At 50.6% G+C, this 19,389-nt stretch overlaps 1 pseudogene; it reads left to right on the forward strand.

Moving 5' to 3' along the window:
- The first annotated feature begins 1,546 nt into the window (after positions 1-1,546).
- On the forward strand, positions 1,547-6,565 carry LOC123815592 (annotated as a pseudogene).
- The last annotated feature ends 12,824 nt before the right edge of the window (positions 6,566-19,389 follow it).

Here is a 19,389-nt window from a genome sequence, read left to right on the forward strand (position 1 = left end):
ACCAGTGTCCCCTCTTGGAGAAGCATATGCCTTTGGAAAGCACACTAGACAAAAATCAGGTAAGAAAAAATAATTTGGATACTTAAGTTCTTCTAAGTCCTATAGAAGGGCTGATAAGTATGACCTTGGTATATGAGGTGGAGCTTGGATGGGCCTGGATTTAAGCTGAGCTAACCTCAGACTGAAGTTAGCAGTAGAGCTTTGGGAAAGATCCTATACATTCTCTGATCTCCTGAATGCTAATGTGTAAAGTGAAGATAAGGATACTTCATTCATATATTGTTTGAAAACATTAAATTGAATTTAAAACAATTGACACATGCAACTTGTGCAATAAATCCATCTGTGATGACAGCAACTACACTTTACTGGTGTTGTGCCCAGGCCTTTACTCAATGCCTAACACATAATGTGCACTCCATAAATATTTTATGAATGATTAAATGTTGGCAAGTTGTTGGGACCTGCCCTGCCTGGCTTCAGAAGCTATAACCCCTCCATGGCTAAGGCTGAGTGAGCAACCTTCAGACTATAAGCAACTAAGGAGAGGAAACTTATCTCCGTGGCAGGAGCTCCCGCTTCTGCTCCTTTTACTCCACCCTGCCTGGCCCCCAATGCTTGATCAGTTAGCCAATGACGGGTAAGATTCCTCAAGGAAGGAACAACCTAAACAGGCATGATCATGGGGAGGCCCCAGGTAAGGACTTGGGGGGGCTATAGCAAAAGGGGGTGATGGACCCTTGCCCCTCGGCTTTGATATAGCTTGAGTCATCATTCTCGTCTTGGAGAAGTCTCCTAATCTCTTGGCTGCCTTACTTCCCCTGCCTGACTTAAGCCTGAAACAGTAACAGAGGGTGCGATACAGCCCTGGGCTGGAAAGGGCGGGTTCCCAGGGTGATCAGGCCTAAGAAAGACTACATAAAATCCTGTGAAACTTGCTTTGCTAAGAACACTCCCAATTAAATGATAAGGGTCTGAGCAGGAAATGAGTTTGTTTCCCGAAGTTTTATAGTTCTTTAGCTAACAGACCCTGACTCAGAATAAGCCCTCCTACTTCTTTGTATACTATATATTGTTTGATCCTTACTGCCTGACAATGATTAATGAGCTTTACCTTTATTCCTGTGTAAATTGAAAGCCAATAAAAACCTGCCAAGGCAAGGGTTGGGGTGCCCTCTCCTTAAGAGAGTAGCCGTGCTGTCCCTTTTCCCCCACAGGACTCAGTAGTCCGTGTGAATGTATCTGGTCTCATCCATAATGCCAAGGGTACCGTGGGCCGGTGTCTGTGTCAGCAAGTAAACCTGGTAACTGGAAGATCTAGAAGCTAAAATTGAATTAGTCATCTGTAGTTAGTGTAGAGTCTTAGTCTTCTGAACCAATAGTTAACAGAGTAAATACCAGAGTATGCAGAAGGACAGGTAATAGTGTGATGTGAGTAGATTGTGCGTTATCTGACAAAATGGGAACTAACACTCCACACCCCACCAGCATCGCTCACGTGCTTTTCTCCAACTCAGAACTCAGGAGAAAGGAGATGGACCTGAAGATGTACAGCATAGAAAAAAGAAACGGCTGTGTGTACCAAGAGGTCAACGATCCCCAGGATGATGACAACCTTTGTAAGTGACCCTCACTGAGAAGCATGTTATGCTACAATAATTTCATCTAGTCCTTTGCTCCCCAAATCATTCCCTTCCTCTAGTGACCTGGAGTACGGGATTGAGTCTCAATGATGTCAGTGCCCGACTCCCACTGAAGTTCTTTGTGTCCAGGAACATGTGCTAACCCTTCCCTAACCCCTGTTGCTCTCGCCTCCAGATTGTGAGAAGTGTCAGAACTTCTTCATCGACAGCTGTGCTGTGCATGGGCCCCCTACATTTGTAAAGGACACTGCAGTGCACAAGGGGCATCCCCACCACTCAGCCCTCACCCTGCCCCCCGGGTTGAGAATCAGGCCATCAGGCATCCCTGAGGCTGGGCTTGGAGTGTGGAATGAGGCAGCTGACTTGCCAGTGGGTCTGCACTTTGGCCCTTATGAAGGGCACATCACAGAAGATGGAGATGCAGCCAAGAGCAGATACTCCTGGCTGGTGAGAACTATCTACCTCCCCCACTGTCCTCTGGCTTCCCACATGCCTTCTGAGGCTTGGAGGGACCTCACCTCCTACATGCTAGACATGGAGGGGACAATATGGTTAGCTCTGTACTGACTGGACTTCCCCTGAACACAGAGCTCCTGTTTAAGGATCAGAAGGTAAGTGGGAGCAAAGTGGTGCAGACACAAAGGACTGGCTCCTCCCTTGTGGGGCTCCTGCTCTGATTGGACAGGTGGACTTGGATGTGTAGACGATGAGTAAGAAAAATATCAAGTGGTCACAACTGGCAGTTGAATCCCCATGCAGGCTGAAAGAGCTTTGATGACAGTGGAATAAAATCTTCTATTACCTCCCCACAAAAAAAATAAAAGATCTTTAATTTCTTTTCTGAAACAGATCGCAAAAGGGACTAACTACAATGAGTATGTGGATGGAAAGGACAGATCCTGGGCCAACTGGGTGAGGTGAGGTCAACAGGTCTCTGGGTACCAGGGGGGCACTCATCACCCACACGCCCATATATCTTTCCCTCTCATCATGACTCCCTCAGTGCTCTCCCGTAATCCTTTTTTCCCTCTTTCTCTCCATACAGTGTTCTTTCATTTCAGGGGACATTTAGGAAAAAAGTATAGCATATGTCCTCAAAATATAAAGTTCTCTGCTAGACACAATCTGGGTGCTGGAAAGGACCTCGAAGAGCTAGATTCACCAGGGACACTGGATTACACTTTAACTTATCAAATAAACCTTAATTAAGCACTGACTATATTCCAGTTTAAATGAAGGAATACATTACTTAAACAGATCACACGACCCATGTCCTTATGAAGGACTTCTTGCAGACAGACATAAAACAATTGCTTTCAGAAGCATTTAACTATAATTTCCAAGAAGTGCACAGTGTCAAGATACCACAAACCAAGGGTGGCCTAAACTTGTGAGGGCAGCAAACCATTCCAGCCTCACTTCTAACTAGAGCTGGGCTCTGAGGCCTGCAGAGGAATGCCCATGTGCCCCTTTCCTGAGAGGGGCTCTCTTTTATCAGGGATAACAGAATATGAATCAATCACTATTGTTCTGTTTTATTCTACTAAGACAAAAAGACCTCCAATTTCTATGGTAACCTTGGGCAGGCAAGTGAGTGGTAACCTAAATGAAGTGTGGTGGGGGCGGGTAGGAAAAAGGCTACTTAAGAGAAAAACAGACGTGGGCTGAGTACTGGATAATTGGTGAGCTAATTTAGAAGCAGAGCCCTCGATCAAGTACCAGGTTCTGTGGTGTGAGACAACTCAATTTAGAGTTTGGAGAAGCCAGAGATCACTGGATATTATGGCCAGTCAGGGTGGAGGTTAAGTCCAGAACTGGGTTTTAGAAAATGGTATTAGGCAGCATTTGCACTGCAAGCAGGACTTGGAGATAAGAATTCACGTGACATGCTGACAGACACTCAGACACTGAACACAGATTCCCCAGGAGTATGAGGGGCAGTGGGCAATACCAGAGCCTGAGGGCCTTGAGAATCAGGGATGAGCTTGACAAGCATGTAACAGGTAGTAGGAACTCATCACTGTGGTTTTCTCTCCCTTCCTCTGCCTCAATCCCAGGTATGTGAACTGTGCCAGGGATGATGAAGAGCAGAACCTGGTGGCCTTCCAATACCACAGGCAGATTTTCTACCGAACCTGCCAGGTCATCAGGCCAGGCTGTGAGCTGCTGGTCTGGTTCGGGGATGAGTATGGCCAGGAGCTGGGCAGCAAGTGGGGCAGCACGTGGAAGAGAGAGCTCACAGCTGGGACAGGTGGGCACCACTGTTCTTCAAAACAGAAAGAAATGAGATAAATCTTAGAAATGTTCATGATCCAACTTCTAAGTAGAGTAAAATCCACTCTAAAGTCAATAAAGTTTCAAATCAGATGCTTCAGAAATTCACAAGTCATTCATATGCCTTTCACTCTTTGGCAAATTTTTATATTTTTTATTAAAATATTTCATGAACAAAATATACAATTGCAAATACTGCTGAAAGACTAAAAGGCAAAAAAGATTTCAAGCACTAACCAGTTCTCACCAAGGCCGTTTCTCTGAAACTTTTGTAGCTGTTTCTTAATTTTCCTCCATACTTCTAAATAAAACGTTTTTGTTTATAGGCATTCATTATTTTTTAAGGATTTTGCCCTGGCTGGTGTGACTCGGAGGATTGAGCGCCAGTCTGGGAACCAAAGGGCTGCCAGTTTGATTCCCAGTTGGAGCACATGCCTGGGTTTTGGCCCAGGTCCCCAGTATGGAGCATGTAAGAGGAAACCACAGTGATGTTTCTCTGCTTCTCCTTCCCTCCCTTCCCCCTTTTCTGAAAATGAATAAATATACAAATCAAATCTTTTTAAACAAAATTTTATTGATTTTTACAGAGAGTGGAAAGGATGTAGAAAGAAAAATCAATGTGCAAGGGAAACATTAATTGGTTGTCTATGGCACGCCCCCAACTGGCCCACAACCCTGGCATGTTCCCTGAGTGGGACTCAAACTTATAACCTTTCAGTTTGTGAGACAACACCCAACCCACCAAGACACACCATTCAGGCAGGACACATTCGTTCGTCATTTCAGTGAATTGTCAGGTGAGATCCTACTCTGAGGCGGACACGGTCCTGGGACCTGGAAATACAGATTAACATGAGGGTGAGAATCACTGCTCTTGAGGAGCTGACCAATAAAGGAGGGAAACCCAGGCACATGTGCTTGCATGTGCGTTAACACCACACAGTGGTTAGTGCTTTGGAAAAAACTAATTCAGGACAAGTGCCTAGGGATCAGTGTGTGTGTGGCGGGGGGGGGGGGTGCACTGTGGCTTGTGGTCCAGGAAGGACTCCCTCAGGAGATAACATTTACAAGAATACCTGCAGGCAGAGGGAGCCGCTAGCGCAGGGAAGAGAAGAGGTGCAGCATTGAATTGGCTGAGGGTCACTCAGGTTTCATCTCAGCATTGAGAGTAAGAATGGAGATCAAATGGATGTTTAGCAGCCCTGAAGTGCAGTGTCTTTGATCCGAGTTGGGACACTTGGGACTTTTCCTGAGTGCTACTGTGCAGTCATCAGCTATTGAGTGATGTATTCTCTGTTCTGGTTATGCTTTGTTAATTTTTAGAAAATAAACCCCAGTGGGGAATCCGCTCAGAGATCACTTCATCTCCAAGTGAGAGCACATGGTGGACTGGCCAGAGGAGCAAGAGTCGGGCGTGTAAGACGTGTGGTTGGAGAAATATTTTGAAACAGGACTTAGTGTATTTGATATGGACTAACACTGAATTAAATTAAGTGTAAAGATTTGGTGTGAGGCTTGAGAAATGACTTTTTTAGAAAGATTTTATGTATTCATTTTTAGAGGGGAAGAGGAAGAGAGGGAAACATCAATGTGTGGTTGCCTCTCACGCGCCCCCTACTGGGGACCTGATGCACATCCCAGGCACGTGCCCTGACTGGGACTCTAACCTGCGACACTTTGCTTTGCAGACAGGCACTCAATCCACTGAGCCACATGAACAAGGGTGGGAAAGACATTTTAATTTATTAATTTGAAAAACTGAAAGAGAAGCAATTCCTAGTTGGAGCCTGCGGTTTTCCTCTTTAACATGACTTAGAGGACACCTATACAGGGGAAAGGTCACTGTAGTTCAGAGTGAAATGGCCTCTCCTGCTACTCGAAAGTCCCTAGTCTGGGCAGTATTAGAAAAGACCCTTGATATGGGTTTCTGGATTTCTGAAGAAGATGCACTGCATGAACATAAGAAGAAAGATAGACTGGGAGTGGACACTTTGTGGGAGACAGAGGTTCCATTGTCACCACAGTAAGAAGGATTCATGGGGCAGGTCTTACCAGGAGACTAATCATGGGGCCCAGGCATTCTTGTCAACATCTGCCCTGACCAAACTTTTCTCTTTCAGCAGAACCAAAGCCAGAGGTCCACCCATGTCCCTCCTGCTCTCTGGCCTTCTCCAGTCAGAAATTCCTCGGCCAACACGTGAAACTCAGTCATCCCTCTCAGATTCTCCCGGGAGCATCTGCAAGAAAACACCTCCAAGCAGAGGAACCCTGCCCAGTGGATCAGAATCAGCAGCAGCAACATACTCATACACACAGCTGGAATGATAAAGCTGAAGGTCAAGAGGTCAAAGAAAGGTCCAAACCTTTGCTTAGAAGGATCAGTTAGAGGAGAATCTCAAGACCTTTTTTCCAGCCTTCCAAAGAACAAATGAGGAGCTCTAGTGAGCATGAGAGAATGGTGGAGGAAGAGCTCCGAAGAGGCCAGAAAGAGAGTCCAGAGGACACAGGCAAGCTATTTGTGAACAGAGGAATGTCAAGAATTGTAACAATCCGTGATGGAGGGTGCTGGCAAGGCTTCAATGATATGTTCACATCTCATCACACACCAGAGGACACACTCTGGGGAGAAGCCCTATGTTTGCAGGTGAAGTGAGTGAATCATTAGCATTAAGTCACATATCAATAGCCATAGGATGTCTACAGCCCTTTATTCTCCCCAAGATTGTAATTTGTACAGACATGACTGGTTAAACAAGCCCTCCAGTTTCATAATGAGATGAGACGGACAAACAGTTCCATAGTGATATGGGGATGTCAGCACCAATCTTCTTCATGGTTCTTTGACGTATTTTAAAATGTTTTGTCTCCATACGCATCCCTCATTCTTCCCATCACAGAAAGCAGAGGGTTCCTGAAGAGCCACAAAGAACTCATACTCAGTCACGGAAATTCAACCCTTACAAATGTGTAAATCTGGAGTCAGTCTACTTTGGCTACTGCCCAGAGAGGGATTTGAGACAGACTCATTGGGAAAGGGAATACCCCGGACTCTTGGGATATAGGAAACCATTCTGCTTGGCGTGGGCCCAGACAGGACAGGGTTCATGCCCATGGGTAGCTTCTCCCATAGGGAATCAGACTTGCTTTTGCTAAAACTCCCTCACCCTGAATTGAGGCAGCAAACATTTATTGCATATCTTTAAAGTAACTTCCTAAAATCTATGCTAAACCTTCCAAGGATGAGTGTAACCAGTTCAACCACTTTTCCCTTTGCATTTGCAAATATCCTTCTGTGAAGTGATTATCGTCATCCTCTTCTTTGTTTTCTGCAAAAAGTAACCACCTAAAGTGAACCTCTGCATAGTAAATGGGGACCATCGTGTAATGTGCCCAGAAAAACAATAAAAGTTTCTCAAGGAAAGGGTTGGGGTGCTCTGAGGTGCTCTCCCCTTGAGAGAGTGGCCGTACCATCCCTTTTCCTCCACACAATGGTAATTCGTGTGAATTCCTCTTGTATCTCATCCACAATGCCTTGGACCCCACAAGCCAGGGTCTGCATCACTGGGAAGGGGGGCTTTTCTCCTAATCAGCTCCCTACCCCTCCTCCCTTGGCTTTCCTTGGCTCTTCTGGTTTCCTACAACCTCCAGAGTCTCAGAGGTGAACGGCAGGGAGGGATGTATGCTTGTGCACAGATGTGAGCCTGGCTCAGTCTGGGCACCTGGTCTTCCTCACTCTCCTTGCTGCCCCTTCAGGGTCAGCATTTCCTGGTGCACAGCATACAGATTCCACATCTGTCCATAGTGGGTGTGAATCTCAGCTCTGTCTTCTCCAGCTGTGTGACGTAAGGCAAGATTCTCAACTTCTCTCTGCCTGCTTCCTAGTCTGTACACTGGAAATGGGAACTCCAGCCTTTTGTGTAACATTTGAAGTTGAGTCAGCACAGACAGAATCTGGCACAGAGGATCACTGAGATCACAAGTCCTGCTGAACAGCCATCAGTGCCCTTGTCTTCCGGGTCTTTAGCACTGGACAAAGGAAGATAAGGACAGGGTAGGGGTCTGTAGCCAACCTCAGATTTTGAGCAGATCCCTCTGTTTTCCCCACATAGACTCAGCTGCGCTGAGAAGGAGGCCTGAGATGGGGAATGCACTTCCCTCCAGGTCACCACCCTCCCACTGAGCCTGCACACCCTCAGAGCCTCCTCAACACAGGCAGGTGGTACTGAGAGTGACCTGTGAAATAAGACCCTCACCCACCCCTTGCTGAGAACTGACACTGGAAACAGCATCTGCCTGCACTGGTGTGTTAGGTAGGATAGATAATAAGCCAAGATGGGGAGGATGAGGAAGACATGTCTCACCCATTAACTCAGCAGTCCTGAGCCTGGTCCAATTCCATTGCCAGATGTTCCAATATCACAACAAACACTATGCTAACACATTGAAATTCCAGGTATCATTTCCAGTATCTGGCAAAGAAAGGCTTTGAAAGTGTATTCATCTCAAGGCCTAGAAGATGGGAGGGGGTCCACAGCACTCAAGGAAAGGACCCAGAAGACAAATTTGACTACTTGCTTGTCTCCGGCCACTCTGATTTATGAGAGGGTCCCTAGTGCTTACAGAAAGAGCCCATAGATAACTTTGGGTAACAGCCTCAACTTTAAATGTCTCCTGTCACATAGCTATTTTACAAGATGGCCAAGTGGGGTCCGAAGCGAGATAAGTATTTGGGCTAGTAACCCCCACACATATCTATATTTGGGTAGTCATGTCTCTTGTGGAAGCTGGCACCACTTTTACCCATCAGTCAATATGTAAGTTCTTTGCCCCCATCCCAGCAACTATATAAGTCCTCAGGACAAAGGACCTGGTGCTCTTGCCATCCAACTTCTTGCTTTTCACTCCCATCTCAGAAGACCTGTCCCCTTCCATGAGAATGTATCACTAACAAATCCTGCTCGCATGCTAATACACATGCTGATCTGTAATCCTTTAGTGCATTGGCAAAAAGAACCGAGTTTCTCCTGTGACAGGTGCACCCAATCTGCATATGGTGTTCATGAAGCCCCCAACACAGCAGCTTCTGTAATGCACTCTCCTTGTACCTGGGCCCCACAAGGCTTCATACATCACTGACACCATCTCGAAACTAGTACTTACTATATCTTTAAACTTTTGTTTGTAAAGTAAAGCCTGATGGGATAATGGACATGCACAATGTTGGTCGTTCCTGGCCATCCTTCCCAGATATTGTCCACAATGTTCAAGAGCACAATATTCCCATGATCCCATGGGTGGGAGTACAGCAAGACTCAGGGTGAGAACAGGGTAAACATCTGCATAAGCATAAGGAAGGGTGCTAACAGATTCCAGGGGTCACACTTTTCTTAGAACCAGAGCTAAGTTCAATACAGAGAGATGGCAAACAATTAGTGAGGACCTCATCATATCCCCTCCTGCATGAGGGAGACCTAAGCATGACCCACCCTGTTCCTGCTGGGGTGGGTTCACCAAACAGGGACACCCACCCCCATAACCTGGAACAATGATCTTTCTGTCCTCTCAGTGCCAAGCTTGTGGAAAAGAGTGTCTATATAAACTATGTGGATCTCAATAATAAATATCCACTATTATTTCCTTCTCTCTCTCTCTCTCTCTTTTTTTTTTTTTTTTTTGCTTTTAAAGATTTTATTTATTTTTAGAGAGACGGGAAGGGAGGGAGAGACAGAGAGAGATAAACATCAATGTGTGGTTGCCTCTTACGCACCCCCACTGGGCACCTGGCCTGCAACCTAGGCATGTGCTCTGACTGGAAATCGAACCCGCCATCCTTTGGTTTGGTTTGCAGGCCAGTGCTCAATCCACTGAGCCACACCAGCCAAGGAAGTAATCATTATTATACAGGAACAAGTTTAAATTAACTCATGGACAAAAACTAAGGGGGGGTGGAAATGGGAAGGAGGTGGGGAGCCCTGGGGTGTGGGCTGGGATGGGAGTAAAAGACAGAAAACTGTACTCGAACAATTAAAATAAATGAAAAAAATAATAATCATTATTAAAATGAAAATTAAAGCCACAATGAGATATCTGTTTCCACATACAATAGGATGAATATAATTAAGAAATTGAAGATAAGTTTTGACTAGTATATACAGAGATTAAAACACTCTTATGCTATAGGAATGTAAACAGTTTAACGTGTCTTCAAAAAGTTAAAAATAGTTATCTTTTAACTTAATCCCATTCCTAGTTATCTACTTCCCAAAATTTAAAACAGGTTTCCCACACAAAATTTGTTCATGTTTGTAATGCATTATTCACGTGGCAGAAAGGTGGACACCACCCCAATGTCCACCCTCAAAGGCATGGATAAACGAAACATAGCCTCTCCATAGAATACCATACTATTCCGTCGTAAAAAGGAAGTCACAAATGCAAAGTGGTGCAGCTGCTGCAGAAAACATGGTGGTTCACCAGAAACTATGAAGTTACCATGCACTTGCACTTCTGGGTGCACGCCCCACGAAACTGAGAACAGGGACTTGAACAGAGACCTGCACACTCATGCTCACAGCTGCATGGTGACTTCAAATGGGAAGGTGAGTTCAAACCCGAAGGTGAGCTCAACTCGAGTGTTGGTTGACGGATGATGACAGACAGGCAGGAGGGGTGCAGCCACATACTGAACATTCCTCTGCCATAACAAGGAGCGCAGCTCTGACACAGGCTACAAGGAGGCTGGGCCCTGAAGACGCGATGCTCAGCGAGAGAAGCCAGTCCCAGAGGGACACACGGTGTGCAATTCCATTTACATAAAATGACCGGAAGGGTCAGGTCCACACAGATGCAAAGTGCATTGGCTGTTGCCTGGGGCTCAGGGGAGGGAAAGGGCAGTGACAGCTGAGTGGTAGGGGCTCCCTGTGGGGTGAAAAGAAGGTTCTGCAAACAGGTGGTTGCACATTGCGAATGCAGGGGATCCTCTGTGTGGGTGGCCCTGGGCAGTCGCAGCATCAGGCCAGCTGTCCCTGCAGGAACGCAGGGCCCAGTCTGCACAGGAGGAGACAGTAGTCGGGCCCGGGCCTGGGCCAGAGCCATCTGTGCCCTTCATATCCATCAAGGGGTGAGGATGGGGATCAGTCTCAGGGACCGTTCCAGGAAAGCTGGGTCAGAGTAAAGCATGGTATTTCCTACCCCAGGGGCAGGTGTGGAAGGTGAGGTGAGCCTGGGGCTGGGTGGGGACACTGAGGCCACCCTGCCGTCCTCACTGGGGCCTACGTGGGCCTCTGTGGAAGTGCCCAACCAGGGTGCACCCTCCTGAGCATTCGTGTTGGGGACCTGTATGCCACCTCGGGACAGTGGGACCGAGTGACAGAGCAAGGGCACTTTGTGCTGATGCTGTGGGTCTTGTGTACGAGACATTACTGGGACTGAAGTTCTTCTGGGAGCAACCACACCCACTGATGCCAAACGTGGTGGCACCGGCATAAAGGCAGGGGCCTCGCAGAGACACTCACATCTCAGCATGTGGTCACCGGCTTCGGGTGCACTGCTCGGACCCCACCATCCACATCAGCCCCTCAGTGGCTGCTGTGGCAGGCTTCTCCCCCTCCTCATGCATCTGTCCTCACTTCTCCTCACCTTTCCTCACACAGCCTAAAACCCCTAACTCTAACCCCTAACCCTTAAGACCTGATCCTGACTCTAAACCTCTGGTTCTGACCCTAACCCAGACCCTGATCCTTGAACTAGAGCTTGACCCTTGCCTTGATCCTTACCCTAACCCCTGAACCCAAACCCCTACCTCTCACCCCCACCCTCACCCCTAGCCAGACTCCGTAACCCTAAACCTAACCCACAGCCTTCACATTCACCTGTTCCATGACCCCAACCCTCAAATACCGGACTCTGACCTCGAAATCGGAACCTGTAACCTGTATATCCAACCTCTAGCCTTGAAGCCCAGCCCCACACGTCGTGTCTTCATGTAACTGCTACCTAACTCACAGCCCCAACCCTAAACCCAGCCCTGAACCAACCCTGGCAGTCACCCCAACTTAGCTGTCACTGCAGAACTTGACCCCAGCTCTCACCTGCCTTTGTCCGACTTGTCACAGCCACACGGACCAGCTGCACCCAGAACTACAGGCGGCTGACCTAGCAGAGCCTCCGCACCCCAGGCTCCGGGCGCCGCCCCGCGGACTCCTGTTCACAGGGTCTCAGCGCCTCAGAGACGGCGCCCCCTGGTGTCCGTCTTCCGCTGTTTGCACCAGCGAGGCAGCTGCCCGTGTTCCTTTGGCTCGTTTAATCGTTATCTTTATCTTTCGCTGTTTTTAACATCTTCTCATTTGTTTTGGAGTTGAACACTCTATTATGGCTTGTGTAAAAGTGCTGTCCTTTTTCTGCTTGGGATCGTAGAGTTTGCCTGTCTTTTGGGTGTAAATCTCATTATTATCTCTTCAAATACTGTTCGAACCATTATTAGTGCAGGATTTGATTTGCACCTGTCTGCCCCCCTGGGTGCTCAACTGCGGTGGGGCAGCTCTGCCCTGCTCCCTGCTGGAGCCTCGGCCCAGGGAGGATGGCTGGCCTGGCACCCACCTGCTCCGCGCACCTGGGCCAGAGGTGCACCGTGGGCTGGGCCCAGGGAGCACTGGGCCCCCTGCTGATTCTGGCTCGGTCGTGGCACCCTCAATTCTTGGTGACAACAAACGTTGACAGGTGGAGAGATTAGCTCGAATTCACCTCATCAGAGAACTGCAAACTTTAGAAGTCACCAATCTTGTGCCCCCTCACCTGGGGTCCAGCGCCCTCACCTCAGTCCCGCCTCCCTCCTCTGAGGCCCGCTGAGGAGACAAGCTGTTGCCCAGGTGTCCGAGAGCAGGAGAGGTGCGGGGCACGCAGGACTCCCGGATCTGTGTTTCATGCATGGTGTGCACCTTCGGTGCAGGTCAAGCGCAGCCCTGGTGGGCAGTTGTGCATTCGAGCCCGGCCCCAGAGAAGCGATCATGGTGGAGGACCACTTTGGCTTCAGCATTCCAATGGCACTTGAAACTAGTAGAGGCTGAGAAACCGCAGGTATGGGTGTGAGAGTGCCCCTGTCGGGGTGCAGGGCAGGAGGCAGGATTCTGAGGACCCGGTAGGCTCTTTGGCCAGGGGTGGGGGGACTGTCATTGTCATTCAGTGGGGACAGCTCAGGCTTCCAGAGCTCTGTGTCTTTGCCAGACAGTGTCTCACACCAGTCATACGACATGGCCACTGTTGTGTGTCCCCATTTTACAAGTGAGAAGCGTTGTGTTGTGAGGCTTGTACTGCCTCTTCCGGGGTCAGTGGGCATGGTGACACTGAGTGCGGCTGGAGGAAGGAGACGACAGCCTGAGAGGGTCTTGCTGGGGAGAAGATTTCCGCCCATGCTTCAGCAGGTGGCAGCTCAGCAGCATTGACTAGAGAGGGATGTGAGTGTGCCATTGGGACCCTCTCATCCGCTCTTCTCTGCCCTGTCCATACAGACAAAAGCCCCCTCCCTGGAGCTGACCCAGGAGCAGATGGCGGGGGACACAGCCAAACCCTGCGAAGTGGACCAGGAGAAATATGATGCAGAGGACAGGATGAAGATCACCTGGGGGACAGCGCTGTGGGCAAGTCCAAGTACGTTGGGGGACTGGGGAAGGAGGACCAGGCCCACAGTGGGTCTGAGCCGCTGGGAAAGCCCTCCGGGGGCAGAGGAGCCCGGCTTTTGGGGGAGCCCTGAGTGTAGTCCCAGCGGAAGCCCAGGTGTGCCCTGGGGAAGTGACGAGAGAGCAGGGCCCCGGACGGCACCAGAGTGGGCCCTGGCGCAGCTGTCCGGGGCAGGGAACCGAGACCTGTAAGTGGTCGTGAACTGAGAGACCGAAGGTGGAAGCCGTGGGAGAGCCGAGAGGAATGTGTGACCGATGTGACCAGCACAACCAGTGACAGACTGAGTTCAGGTTGCCAAAATGCCTTTTCCTAGAGGGCCCCACTGAGACCGAGGAAAGCCGGTAAAAAGGAAGACTGAGCACACTCAGTGTGAAGGTTGGTTTAGTCTCCTACCTGATGCCGGTGGCCACGTGCACAGGGGTGGAGCCCCCAGGTGGAGACTGGACCGGAGGCTCTGCGGTGCTGTTGCTCACTCAGCGGGGGCCCGTGGCCATTTCTGCCGTCAAAGGATAAGGGCGGACCTGCCCCCGGCAGGTGTCTCGTGTGGTCTGACCTCCCAGGGGCTCCAGAACCACGTAGGATTCCGCCTTCGCCTTTCACTAACATGTCCTTGGACTCAAGTAGCGGTGAATGATTCTCTAAGGCAGTGTGTCCAACCTCTGGGCGTCTCTGGGCAGCACTGGAAATACATCGTGACATGTAATCACAAAAAAAATTTCATAATGTTTCAAGTAAATTTACGATTTTGTGTTGGGCTGCATTCACAGTCATCCTGTGCTGCATGCAGGCCGCGGTTTGGACACCCCTGCTTAGGTTTTGCTGGTGTCAGGCCGTCTTCACGAATTCACGCCCCCAGCACCCAGTGCAGCTCTGGCTTAGTCTGATGTGGTCCCGTTTGCTTATTTTTTCCTTTATTCCCCTTGACCAAGGAGACATCCAAAACAAAAAAATTAGGAAGAATGATGTCAGACTGTTTGTTGCCTGTGTTTTCTTATTGGAGTTTTCTGGTTTTAAGTTTTATATATAAGTTTTTAATCCATTTTTAGTTGGTTTTGTATATGGAGTAGGAAAGTGGCCTGCTTTCGTTTTTGTGTGTGTATCTGTCCAGCCTTCCCAACACCTTTGTTGAAGAAACTGTCTTTACCCCATTGTACGTTCTTGCCTCCTTTGTCACAGGTTAATTGACCACACAGGCGAGGGTTTATTTCTGGGCTCTCTCTTCTGCCCCATTGGTCTGCGTGTCTGTTTTTATGCCGATGCCAGGCTGTTTTGATTACAATGGCCTTGTGGTACAGTTTGGTATTAGGTAGTGTGATACCTCCAACTTCGTTCTTTCTCAGATTGCTGTGGCTATTTGGGTGTTTTGTGGTTCCATATAAATTGCAGGATTATTTGTCCTAGTTCTGTGAAAACTGCCATTGGTATTTTCATTGGAATTCCGTTGAATCTATGGGTTGCTCGGGGCAATGTGGACATTTTAACGACGTTGATTCTTCCTCTCATTGGGTCCTTACTTATGTCTTCTATTCCTGTGCAGAAAAAATAGTCCATTGAAGAAGCGTCGTGTATTTCCATCTCCCTCCAGCACATCTGCCCTTGCCCAGTGGTGTGTTTTCATGAACCTGCTTCAGCGGCCTTGCCAGATGAGTAACATCTGGACCCTCCTCACAGTGGTGGTGCCTGCGGGTTGTCATTTTGCATTTATTTTATTTTATTTATTTTTAGAGAGGGGGAAGGGAGGGAGGAAGAGGAGACAAACATTGATGCGCAAGAGGAACATCAATCGGTTGCCTCTTTCATGCCCCTAGCTGGAGACCTGGCCTGCAACCCAGGCCCGTGCCCTGATTGGGAATTGAACCAGCAACCTTTCAGTTGACATGCCAGCACTCAGTCCACTGAGCCACACCAGCCGGGGCGCTGTATCCTGTTGGAGGGATTCCTGGTTCTTGGCGTGATGAATGGTTTTCCTCTGGAACTTGGACATTCTGAACACCATGTTATTTCACCAAGAGGCCGCACCACACACGCCCACCACCCCTGACTGCTGTGGTCTAAGAGGATGCTGTAGTGGGCAGGAGTCTGTTCCCCGCTTGGCCTTGTTGGATACCCACCGACTTGGGGCTGTGGTTGGGGGCCTCGTCACAGTCTCCAAAGCGAGGAAGTCTAGGCCTATCACTCAGCCTTTACTCGTGGGGACGGAGGCATGGCTGCCAGTTTTTCTGTGGTGTTTGGATGGTGGTTAGAGTCTACACGTTTTGGACCTAGACCCTGGGATGCAATGATACACGGAACATTCAAATCCTGGTTTCATGAGCATCCCCTCTACCTGAGAGAGAGTTGGTAAGGGAAAGACTGCTGTTTCAGTGGGTGTCGCCTGCAGGGCTGTGATCGAGCACATGGTGACAGCGAGCTTGGTGCTGGTTAAGGTCACGGTGCTCAGGTGACTCCTGACCCCAGCCGGGAAGACCCGCACAATGCTGGAGATCAGCTTTCAGGCCGAGGGCACAGCCCCCGGCCTCGGCGTCCCATGTGCAAAGCAGGGGTGGCCGTGGTGCCCACGGTGTGCAGAGGTGGACAGCGTGGACCGCAGCCCCGCACGCTGGTGCTCACGCTCGCAGCAGTGAGCTGTGTGCTGTGAGAATCGGGCATGGCGAGTCCCGGGCAGTCGGAGTGTGTCCTGCTGCACCTCCCATCAGGTCTCCCCACCATGTCCCGGCTTCACAGGGTCCCCCACCCAGCATCTGGCAGCATCTCGAAGGGCTGTCCCGGTGTTCCCACGGGGCTCACACCCAGGTGAACGACGGGTCCCAGCTGGTACACTGCTGGCCTGTGCGGGCTTTCTTCCCGGAGCACCGTCCCGCTCCAGTCGCCGTTTCCAAGCACGGGAGGGCATTCACGACAGCCAGTCTGTGACATTCTGCTCCAGGGTCCCCCGGACCTGGGTGGCCGGGCATGCTGCCAGCTGTGCCCGCCCCTCGCCTTCCAGGGAGCTGGTGCCAGCGACGCCTGAGGCTGATCCCCTGACCCAACATCCTTTCAGTTTAAAATCTAAACGATGCTGAAAAGAAAAGGAGAGAGAAGGCCCATTCCATACCCCCTTTCCTCCCTTGTGCATCCTCACTCCTTGACCTGGCAGTAGTCGGCCCCAGCAGCTGTCCACCTACGCCCTGACCCTGTACAAGCACACGGCCACAGTGGACGGCAGGACGGTGCTTGTGGGTGAGCGACAAGGCCGGCTCCTGTGATGCTCGGGCAGGGCACGGGGGTGGGAGGGAGGACGCCAAGGGCCTGGAGGCCTGGGGGGCAGGCTGCACGGGGCTCGTTCCTGCACTCTGGCCTGGGGTTCCGAGCTAGCTGGTGTGCAGAAAGAGCAGTGTGGTCCCAGTGTCCTCTTCCCCAAAGGGTTCCGACTGTCAGTAAGGCGACAGGCCTACCCCTGGCCAGGCCTCAAATCCCACCCGGCTGTGGCCACCGTCTGCGGTCACCCAATGGGGACGTTGACCTGGTTTTGGCATTGGAGGGCCCTGCATCTTGTGGGATGGAGCAGGGGGGCACCTGCCTTCTCCCTCTTGGGCTTCCGGGCTGCATTCTCTGTCCCCCTGGCCTGTGTCTCCTCTCACCTGCCCACATGCACACAGCAGTGCACAGGCCCACGGGGCACACGGGGCTGCCCGGGTCCTGACAACACACACCTGCACACTGTGGGGTCCCCGAGCCTCTGCACAGAGACCTGCGTGGAGATGCACAGCGTCTCTTCCCTCCAGCTCCCGTCAGGCGATCAAAGCTGTGTTCCCGTTGCAGACTTTTGGGACACAGCAGGCCAGGAGCGGTTCCAGAGCATGCACGCCTCCTACTACCACAAGGCCCACACCTGCATCATGGTACAAGCCCAACTGGGACGTGGGCAGAGGCTCAGGGCAAGTCTGGCCTGAGGGCTGCTGGGGGGACAGGGGCTCAGCAGTGCTGAGGGGGCTCCCAAGGCCTCCCATGACCACCGCCTGGTGCTCTCGCTGGGGGCAGACGCTGGGGCTGAGAGGACTCTCCCTCCCAGCCTTCACTTTCTGTCCAGAACACAGCCTTGCACCGGGCGCCCGCGGCCAGGGAACAGTGTCCCAACAGGACACAACTCAGCCGCGGGAAGAGCCGGGACAGGGGAGAAGGTTCGTGTCAGCCTGTGTCCTTTAGGGCCTGCCCCTGAACTCCCGGGCTCCGTTCTCAGGCCTTACTGTCCCTTAAATACAAAAGCCCTCGATATCTTCCAAAATGTTAACTAGTCCGTGTAAGGGGACAAAACCAAAGAGGGTGACAGGGTGAGGCAGTAGGGGCAGTGTTGTGCCAGCAGCCAGGCTTGGAGGCTTGCATTCCCAGCATCTGGGCCTGGAAGAGCTGGGAGGGTCCCAGCCGTCCCACGTCAGTTCTGCGCTGGTCTTCGGTGCTTTGTGCTCACCCCCCTTCCTTCAGGGAGTGACCTACTCCTGCTGCTGGTGTGTCTCCAGGGACTTCTCTTGGACCCTCTTCTGAGGCCAGGGGTGCCCCGGCCTGCTGCATGGGACCTGCTTCCGACAGCCCCAGAGGAAGCTGGGGTTCTGCCTTCCCCCTGAAGCCTCGACGGGGATGAGCAGCCTGGTCAGCCCCCGAGCCCAGACCCCTCCTGAGTCCCAGAAGGAGGCCTCTCCTGTCCTCCAGCCTGACACCGACCCTTCCATCGTGGGCCCCTCTTGTACTTCAGGCTGGGAGGGCCAGCCCCAGCAAGCACCCTTGACACAGGGAAGAGGTCCACCCCAGGTCTTGAGGCAGAGTGAGAGACCACTCCCTCCCCCCACGGTCTACCATGAAGAACACCCTACCATTCGCCATCTGTGTTGGTTTCACAGAACCGTCTCGCATCAGGATCCCTATGGCCTGGCAGGGCCTGAGAAGGTGGTTCTTGTTCACACACCTCCCAGGGCAGTTCTCTCAGCAGGCTGGACAGGGGACCAGGGCAGCTATGAGGGTGGCCACGGCCACCACCCTGATGCTGCTCAGATTCACCTGCTTCTTAAAGGTCATCCCGCCCTCACCCTGACCCACACAAGGAATGCCACCCCTGAACTCTTTTAAAGTGGAATTTATGTAACAAAATTAACCATTTTAAAGTACCCAATACGGTGCCATATATACAGTTACAATGTTGAGCAAGTCTATTACCTCTAGTCCTAAACCATTTCCATCAGTTGAAAGGAAAACCCTTTGTTCATTGAGCAGTTTCTCCCTTTAGCCCCTGGCAGATACAAGTCTGCATTCTGACTGTGGGGTTCTCTCTTCTGGACATCGCATATAAATGGAATAATACAATATGTCACCTTTTGTGTCTGTCTTTCACTTAGTATAATGTTTTCTAGATATATCCATGTATCATGTACTTCATTCCTTTTTATGACTGAATAATGATCCATGGAATATATACACAACAACCTGTTTATTCTCCTGCTGTCGGTGGGCGTTTGGGCTGTTCCTGCCTTGTGATTGCTGCGAACAGGCTCTTACACGCACTCACGTGAGCACCTGTTTCCAGCTGTCTGCGGCCGAGCCAGCTCGGGCAGCTGTGACGACTTACCACGGACTGGCTGGCCTACAGCAGGTGTTCCAGAGGCTAGGAGCTCCGAGAGCTGAGGAGGCGGAGTTCCCGCTGAAGCCTCTGTCTTAGCTTGTAGGCAGCTGCCGTAGGACAGCGCTCACATGGCCTCTGCCTCGTGTTCAAGCTGAGAGAGAGAGAGAGAGAGAGAGAGAGAGAGAGAATATCTTCGTGGAAGAGCAC

The sequence above is a fragment of the Phyllostomus hastatus genome, unplaced genomic scaffold (genome assembly GCF_019186645.2).
Source record: "Phyllostomus hastatus isolate PE091 unplaced genomic scaffold, TTU_PhHast_1.1 phas_contig_196, whole genome shotgun sequence".
NCBI classification, from domain to species: Eukaryota; Metazoa; Chordata; class Mammalia; order Chiroptera; family Phyllostomidae; genus Phyllostomus; species Phyllostomus hastatus.